General features: G+C 39.7%; 1 long non-coding RNA gene and 1 other non-coding gene across 4 annotated transcripts; both read left to right on the forward strand.

The window, feature by feature from the left end:
* Positions 1-21: 21 nt before the first annotated feature.
* Positions 22-8,727, forward strand: LOC108493209. Of its 3 annotated transcripts, none has more exons than XR_001873405.1 (3): positions 22-232; positions 3,561-3,708; positions 8,399-8,727. It is a non-coding gene; the product is annotated as an uncharacterized LOC108493209 (long non-coding RNA). The 3 variants fall into 3 exon arrangements; XR_001873403.1 differs by lacking the exon at positions 8,399-8,727 and adding an exon at positions 8,226-8,383; XR_001873404.1 differs by lacking the exon at positions 8,399-8,727 and adding an exon at positions 5,196-5,336.
* On the forward strand, positions 2,886-2,956 carry TRNAG-GCC. Its single transcript has one exon. It is a non-coding gene; the product is annotated as a tRNA-Gly (tRNA).
* Positions 8,728-9,258: the final 531 nt, after the last annotated feature.

Here is a 9,258-nt window from a genome sequence, read left to right on the forward strand (position 1 = left end):
GTGTTTGGAGAAGAGGCAGCCTCTCTGCGTGGCTGAGCACATTATTGTACAGTCCCAGCCACTACAGTAATGTCTGGTGTGACTTCAAAGACTCTCCTCTGAAACTGGGACAGAACTCTGTGTTGCTGCTCCAGCCCTTTCCATCTGCCTTTTTGTTCTCCATCACGGCTGTGGCCTGTCCTCATATGTGAAATAACAAATTCAATTTTGTCTTACTTGCTGTGAAGCCTTGGTAAGCTATCACTGCTGACCCTTATTCAATATTCCCAAGTCTGCCTGTGGCTTCTCCTCGTTCCCTTGTCACCTTATCATTCTCTTCAGAAATAATTACAGAAGGGAAAAATATCAGTTGTTCTGGACAAGATTTAATTTCTGTTTTGATGCATTGTACGTGTAATGCATTTCTAATCCAACCTTATCTCTCCTTCTCACTCTGAACATCTTCCAAATTGTTGATGTGAACATTTTATTTCAGGCTTGTCACCAAATTCTGGAAAAGGATGGAACACCTGTTACCATGGTGTGTGCCTAACACAGAATCATAGAATCATTTAGGTTAGAGAAGACCTTCAGGATCATCCTGTTCAACCATTAGCTTAACACTGCCAGGTCCACCACTAAACCGTGTCCCTAAGTGCCACACCCACATGTCTTTTAAATACCTTCAGAGATGGTATTTAATGATTCCATCATTCCCTGGGCAGCAACACAGGGTGCCTCTCAACATCGTGAGGGAATAAGCTTATAGAGGTGGGATAGGCAACAACTCGGTGCTTTGCTGCACCTCAGTCTGGAATGACAGTTCTGGCTACAGCCGAATTAAATTTTTACTGCCACAAGATGGCAGACGGGAACAAGACAAGACTACAGGGAGGGATTTACAGGTTAATAGGTTTTCCTCACCTTTGAGCTAAATAATAGTTATGAGCAGTGATTCATTTACCTTGTGGGCCACAATGGGATCTCCATAGCAAAAAAGGAAATTTCTGCATTGAAGGGAAGCAGGTGACACTAGGAAGAGAGTTGACACTAAAAGAACAGCATAATAACACCTCAGAGACTAATGATGTCAAAGGTCAAAGTAGCATTCTGTCTTTTATAGTATACTTTAAAAGAAGTATATCTCATAGGTATGAATTTTAGACTCTCAAGTAAGAGGATGATTATAGTAAATGATCCTTTTTTTTTTCTTTCTGGTTTTGTATTTTTCAACTCTTTTTATTATTATCTCAACTAAATGTACCCATCAGGATGCAATCCCTGTCCTGATGCAGTATGTGGATTATCACAGGCCATTCCTTTCCCCCTGTTTAAATGCAAATAACTCTCCTTAGGTTTCCAAAAGCCTGAGAAATCTTCCCCTGCTCCTGGACACTGCCCTGTTTGAGGCAGATAATCTTCCCACCAAAGCTGGAGCTTTGGTGCTCTAAGCAGGTCTGGGCACCCTGGGAACACATCCCAGGCTGCCGAGCCCCTTGCCATCTTGCTCCACACAGCCCCCGCTGGGAGCTTCGAGGTGCAAGGGCCAGTGCTCTGCTAAGTGGTTGTGACTCTTGCTAACAGTCTTGGAAGCAATTAACAAGTCAGTTTTCCAGCCAATGGACTTGGCCTCATGACTTACAAGTGCTTCTCTGAGTGTTTATTTGAGAGGTGATAGTGGCTCTGTGCAGGTTTGTCACTGTGTGACATAAAGGCCTGTACAAATGATGCAGATACATTGTACCTTAGCAAGGAGCTAAACAGCACCAGCCTGGCAGCTCTCCAGGGCACAGGCCCATGGAATTACAAGTGAAAATCAAATAGAGCAGCTTTTAAGCCACTGCCTACCATTTGAAGTGGCCTCCTTAGAGGACCCATGAGAGGCTGCAATTCCCCCTTACTCACATAAGCCCCTTCCTCATAGAGCATACATGGTAAAATGGAGCCGAAGGAATGTATAGCCCATTGCTCTATCTTTACATTGTTTCCTAAATGGGAAATACCGATCTTTCACCATTTCAAATGCCTCAACCATATTTGGGACAACAGGGATGGGCTGAGGCCAGGCCATGGGCTCACAGGTGGGTCCTGTGGGGTGGCAGGACAGGGCTGTGGTGCCCTGGGCTCTGTAGCTCAGCCTCAGTTGAATAGCAAGTGCCACGGGCCAGGTTGGGCCATTGCCTGGCATCCCAGTGGGATGAGAGCTGCCTCAGCTGCTCGACTCCAAGCTGGCCCTGAGTCCTGAAGCCAGTCCTCCTGCCCTTGCCAGGGTAACAAAACCTGATGGTCCTGTTGCTAATTTAGTCCTATTATATCCTGACTGGGATGGGTGCCTGGCTTTCAGGTAGCATTTTAAGCTTTTGATTTTACCTAGTAAGCCCTAAATAGTTAAGTGATGACTGTTTGAGAGATGACCAGTGTTGCCACGTGTTGTCTGGCTGGGTAAATGGATCCTACCTTCCCATGTGAAGCCTGACACTTGTTTTGCAGGCTGTGAACAAACCCCAACACTTTAAAGATTCCAGGTAACTAACAAATGGACTCTTAAATAACTACCAATGTAAAAGACCCCATTTTCCAAACAGAGTGGAACATAGGGCAGTCTTTTATGTCCCAGCAGAGTGATCAAAGGTCCAGGATGTCTAATTTGGCTGATCTGCTTTCTGTAAATAATTAAATATTCATTAGACCTCTGGGCTCTATAGCACTTCCCTATTCCTGTTCTGCCTCTTCACTGCACTGGTTCCCTTGGCTTGGCCTCTCAGTTGAAATCTGAACATGTATAAGGAGTCCACACGGAGATGATCTTCAGGAAGCTGGATACTTTCCAAAGGAGCATTTAATTTTTATGGAAATAATGAAAGACTGACCACCTTTCTGTAAACGAGTTAAAAATATCTTATCTGGCATTGGTCATTCAGTGGTAGAATTCTCGCCTGCCATGCTGGAGGCCTGGGTTCGATTCCCAGCCAATGCAACAGCTGCATCTTTTTCCCAAGGAGGTGGTGAATTCACCATCCCTGAAGGTTTTTAAGATGAGACTGGATGTGGCACTTAGTGCCATGGTCTAATAACAACAGCAGGGTTGGACTTGATGATCTTGAAGGTCTTTTCCAACCCAGTTGATTCTATGATTCAATTTTATGATTCTACAATTCTATGATTCTCAATATCTGTAAATTAAGGAGGTTTTGACAAAATGGCCTTCAGATCAACAGTTGGAGAGTGCTGGCAGGATCACCTGTTCTGTCTGTTAGGTTGCCTTGCAACCCTCTTAATATTCAGATTAAAACAGCTGTAATTTCTTTGTTCTCAAAACAAGCTATACTGTCTCATCTTCCCATTCTGTAGTGAAAGAGCAAGAGTAAGGATGGATAGATGCTTTTGTGGAAAAGGAGAATGAAATTGCTACTGGATAGCTAGGAAATAAAAGAGTTTGTTAAAGATAGATATTACCTTGCTAAATAACAGGGTGTGTTGCTTGCCTGCATCTATAGATGTACATGATGAGCTCACTTTTCTGACTGTTCTCTTTCATGTTTCCTATTTCCCTGAATATTTAATGTGGGATTTCTCCACAGGAGAAATGACTCAGTCCATGCAAACCACCAACTCTCCCACTTACCCTCCTGTGAAGGAAAATTTATTTTAGTTGAACTGGGTGATTACAGTCAAGGAGGAGAAACATTTGCCTTTTTGAGCAGAGAAGTCAAAGAACCCTCAGAGATGGTGAGTTCTTAAATGAGATTAATGGCATCTCCTGGATGATCCCCTTGCATCCCCAAAGAAAGAACAAACTCTAGGCCACACTGGATGTGGTCTGATTTCAAGCCCACATATCACCTCACAAAGTATGACTCAAAACACGCTCTCTGGTAGTTTAGAGGTAATATGAATTGATACAGACATTGCAGGAAACCGAAACAGATTAGACATCAGCCTGCAGTGGCTTGGCCAAAACCCATGACTATTTGGCCTTTCTTCTTTGAGGTCTGAATGTAAGTACTTCAAGCATGGTGGACTTAATAGTCATCTATACATATATTTTCATGCAAATATAGGTACATACATATGTATCTCACATGTATCACACACATCTATCTCTACATATGCACACATATGATGAGAACCACATGAAATAACATCTGTTCCAGTATACATGTGTTCTGCATACAATATATATATTGTACCTATACGTTATAGATACATCTTTATATGAGAATCACATTAACATATGTACCTTTAGGTACAAATATATGTATATATACAAACACTTTATACATAGTGCATACTCTTATGTATACATACATATATGTGTAGTAAGTATGGATTAGATACTTTGAAGTATACAGGTGCGTACAGTATTTATGTGATTCCTGAAATTTAAGCCTTTCATGATCATGTGCTACTCAGTAGCCATAATTCAGCTCTTTGTTGCCTAGAGACTGATGTCAAGAATGCAAGCACACTTCTCAGTCTGTTTCTTTTGGGCTGTCTATGAGAGAGACACACACTGAGGCAGAGATCCTGATTTCTGATTTCTGAGTCCCCACATAACTTTCATACCATTTAGTGAATATTAAAGTGTGAGTAGTAGTAATCATCCCATGCACTGTGCTGTAAACAGGATTTTTGATATAATTGGTATAGACTCCTGCTGATAGTAGTTACACTTTGCTGAAATTTAAACAAACATGATGTGCAATGAGCAATTTATTCTGTGAAAAGTTGTGCAATTTTATCAATTGTGAAAAGGCCAGGCAATGCCATTTCAGGTCATCACGTCCACCTTACTTAGTGCTAAAACCTATCCTCCTGATGACTTTTTAAATACCAGAACTATAGCTAAAGTGATCCAACAGAAGAGATGATTGAGAATCAATTTCATGGCTTTTCAACAGCAATCTGTTCTGGCTCTTTGGATTTCCTGCCAAGAAAAGAAAATGGAATGTATTCCTCCTGGGCATGCAGGAAAAAGAATATTCTATGTCGTTTTCCAAGAGAAAAATTATTATTGGACTTCTATGTATTTTACTTCTCTCATTGTAGTAGGTTTAGAATCTAAAGTTTAATTTCAATCATATTTAATGAGTTATTCCAGTCCCAAAACTTGTATGAAAAATGATGACGGGGAAATGAGAGAGATAAAATTAGTGTCTCTGATGAGAAAAAGGTTTAAGTCTGAACTCAACTGATATTTCTTTTGTGGTTTGTAGGTTAGTTATTCAGCATGTTCACGTGGCAAGTCAGTCACCATGGACATCGCTGGAATCATCTGGGATTTAGGAGGAAGAGGGGAATTGTGAGAGTATAGATGTGGGGAAAACACATAAATTTCAGTTTTTAGATAAAAAAACCCCTGATCTCCAGGAAAACAGGCTTTAGTAACTACAAATATTCAAGGAACACTTTTCCCATCTGTGGCTGACTCAAAGATTTGTTTTATCACTTACCAGACCCTTCACTGCCCTTTGCAGTGTAAGCTGGACAAAGATCCAACTTTAGCCTCAGGGAGCACTCAGGGATGCTGTTTAGCCAAACATGAGACAGGCTGTCATACTACTTACTATACTTGGCCAGTGTAAATGACAGTAACTTTTGTGCTATTTTCACATTCTTTTGCAGGTTCAATTTGCTACTCTGAAGTCATACAGCAATGCTTTTAGAAACACAACTGACTTTTGGTGCCTTTTCACAGTAGTTAGTGTAAACTACCTTAACTGATGTTCCTTAACCAATTACACTTAGATACTGAGGTTAATAATTTAAAATGGAAGTATCCTTGCAGGTTTTTTTTTTTCTCACACTATCTATCATAATCCAGTTTTTGCTAATAAAAAAGGCCAGGTCAGATATAGGTAAAATTCTGGGGGGTTAAAAAGTTTCTGGCTGACAAGCACTAGATTGTGTAGTAAGGATTGTTAGCAGAAACTCTATATAATATTAGTAAAGGGCTATGATGTCAGAAACTGTTCACAGTCAGTGGAGATCTTGCTAGTTGTCTGCAAAGAGGTTGTTGCAGTGGTGCTACAACTGTCCCAGTTCTTGTTTAGAGTAAGATAAAGACCTCTAAGTATTTATCAGGACAATCACTTCCATTAAAAGCTACAGTATGTACTTAGGAACATAAGAAAGACAATTCTTCATAATTAATCTGATTTATGTGACACCAGCTTATTCCCATTCAAGTGTTTAGCATCGCAGTCTTCTTCTATGCTTAGTAGATGCTGCAGGCCAAATTTTATCCTTTGGTTGTGAGGGCAGGCAACATTGTATATTCCACATTTCTTCATCTATCCCCTGATAACAGGATCACCTGGTCTATATAACTTACTGGGAAGAGTATATGCTTCAAGCTATTTTCTGAAACATGCTCAAACATTCTATTTTTGGTAATGTTGCTAGGTGGGATGCAACAAAAGCATGGGAAGTGGGAAGCCAAAAGCATGGTGGGCACATGTTAATGGTTAACGAATACAAACAGTGGCATTTGAATGTTTCAGTGAGGCTTTGACATTACTAAGTTTAGTAGTAAACACGTAGAAGCTTTTTCAGATAGGTGCCCAACTTAAATATCAACTACTTTCAGCCTGAAACGTAGAGCAATAAAGTCTGTAGTCCATTACCTACCATCTTTCTAGAGCACACTTAAACATCTTTGTTGCATGACAGGTCACATGATGAACGCGTGTGTAGCTGCCAGATCACAGGATAAAGAGGACATTTCTGACATGCCAAGTGCTTGAACTTCTGTTTATGTGCTTGTAGGCTGGTCCTGAGAAAGGCTTAGGCCAGCTGTGTGCAACAGGATTGCAAAATCGAATTATGTCTTAATAATGGCACAAGGTTGAAATGCAGTCGATCATCTCATAGACTGGCATTAGTTTGATATATTAAATTGTGTGACAAGTACCACAGTGCCCTTTAATGTGGGCCTTAAGTGCTTCCATAAATGTCTGTAAAGTTTACTGAAGAGAAGGATTTCTGCCACCATTTTGTTTTTGCATTTTGGACTTCGTACATAAGGGAGAGTGCCTACGGCTGCAAGATCCTGACATAAAAAACAGGGGCTAATCTAACAAAAAGCTTTTATGTATTTCAGTAATTACAAATAAGCAGGTAATGAAACAAGATAGGCAGACTTTTATATTTTATTTTTTTAGGAGAAAAATAATAAGTCATGAACACCATTTGCTAAGTTTCATGCAAATAAGGAAAGATAAGTTTATTTAAAGACTGTAAAATGTTTGATGTGACCCTGGAGTCAAAGCAAAATCCCATCTACAAGAAATGAGGCAGCTTTGCTCTGAGGGGAAACAACTGTTATAAAAAAGGTAGTTCAAGGAGTCTGCTCAATTCACAGTATTAATTGAAGAAGTTAGGAGCACAGGAAGATAAAAATAAAACATTTTCTCAGCTGCTGTCGCAGATGTGAACCTTCATGCAGCAAGAACACTTTAATCGGTAACAAACAAATACAAAGGTGACAGCAAGTGCTTGGAGCCTTGTTTAATTGAGCAAAAGGAGGAAGGCACCTCTGGTACATTTGCAGGGTACTGCAAGGTCAAATCTAGTTTCTCTAAGTGTAGTATATTTGCTGCTAGCAGGTATTTTTAAAGCATGAGGGATTCAGGAGGATAAAGTTCAAAATATTAATGTCATTCCTAGTACTTGTTTCAGTTCAGCCCAATATGAAACTCATTAATAAGATGTACAGTATTTTTTTAGTAACCAGCCTTGCAGGAACTGAGAGATGAAACCACATCCTGTATAAAAGTACTTAACATCTTACCACTCAAAGGCTATCTCTAATTACATACTTCAGAACATTTCTATTGTAAATGTGTAATTAATTTGCATACTAAAAATATTTCAGGTCCTAAAAATATCTTAAAAATTAATTACTGATAAACTGTTTCAAAAATATGGGATTCGGGAAGCAGAGAAAACTGGATCAGAAAGGTATTGTCATGAGATATTTTAGTGAGATTTATGTTGAATAATGAAACAGCTGGGGAAAAAAAACAGATGCCTGTTATAGTGAGATGGTGCATTGCCATATGATTATTGCACTTTATATTTCTGTAGGGAAGAGGCAAACAACAGATATCATGAGGAAAGAGTTTATCAGGACTTTTCTACTGAAAACTGACTGATAAGAATATACAAATATTTCTAGCTCTAGATATTTTTAGCTCTAAGTATTTTCTTTGAATGGTAGTTGGAGTCTCTGTTTTTTTTTGCAGGACATCCTTTCCGTACCTAACAGTCTCACCAATGGCAGCTTCGTATTAAACCAGAGACAGATTATTCTCTCTGATGAATAATATTATTGCCCCCCCCAAGAATTGCCTCTCATTTTGTAGTTTTCTCCAGCTGAGACACAGAAGTAGTATGTTATTTCTCTTGTTTCCAAAAGAGCATTCTGCTGGCTTTACTTGGTTGATGTCTGTATGGATGAACACATGAGAAGGAAAGACCAGGAAGCTAAGCTCAGAGGACTTCTGGACCTAACACCACTGGAACAGAGGGTTTCTTGTACTGTTCTGTGTTTCTACACATTAAATCCAGACAGTGCTTCTGGTCGCACCTACAAAATATTTCAGCTCTGTGCTGGGTAGAGTGAAATGAAGGTGTGCTGAAATGTGAAAGGAGTAAAAGATTAGTGGGACAAAACTCATGTACTGCTGGCCCCATTTTAGCTGTAATCTTTTCACTCTTTCTCAGGAATGCTGCAATTACAGTTTGCAAAATTTTAGGCTAAGTATTTAAGGTATTTTAGTATTTTTCTTCAAATGATTCCCATTATTAGCTAATGACATTATTGCCTGTATTGCTTTGATGTTGAGACCTTCATACAAATAGAATTTATGAATAAAGTAATTTCTGCTGAGGTCAGGGGCAGGAAATATATTTACCTTAGAATTTAAGAATAAAGTTTTGTCTGATTGACCTGAACTTCTGAAGAAAGCAAGTAGAGTTTAACATGTACTTAGGAGACAACAAACCTTAATGTTCTGCAGAGAGTGCCATGCTGTTATGCCTCAGTGCAGCTTCATCAGCACTGTCTGGGACTCCTTCCATAAACCTTAGCTTGGAGCTCAGTGGTTAATTTTTATCCAGATCTGCTGGGTAATGTTACTGAGGTCTGTTCAGTAGGAAGCAGAATGCCAGCTCATCTTCTTCTGGGATAGCCAGATGCTGAACATCCCCTCTGAATTGAAAACTGCAGCATGAAGCATCTGCTCCCTGAAGGAGCAGATACAGAGTATCCTGTTA

Source organism: Lepidothrix coronata, unplaced genomic scaffold, assembly GCF_001604755.1.
Source record: "Lepidothrix coronata isolate B3197 unplaced genomic scaffold, Lepidothrix_coronata-1.0 Scaffold15, whole genome shotgun sequence".
NCBI lineage: Eukaryota > Metazoa > Chordata > Aves > Passeriformes > Pipridae > Lepidothrix > Lepidothrix coronata.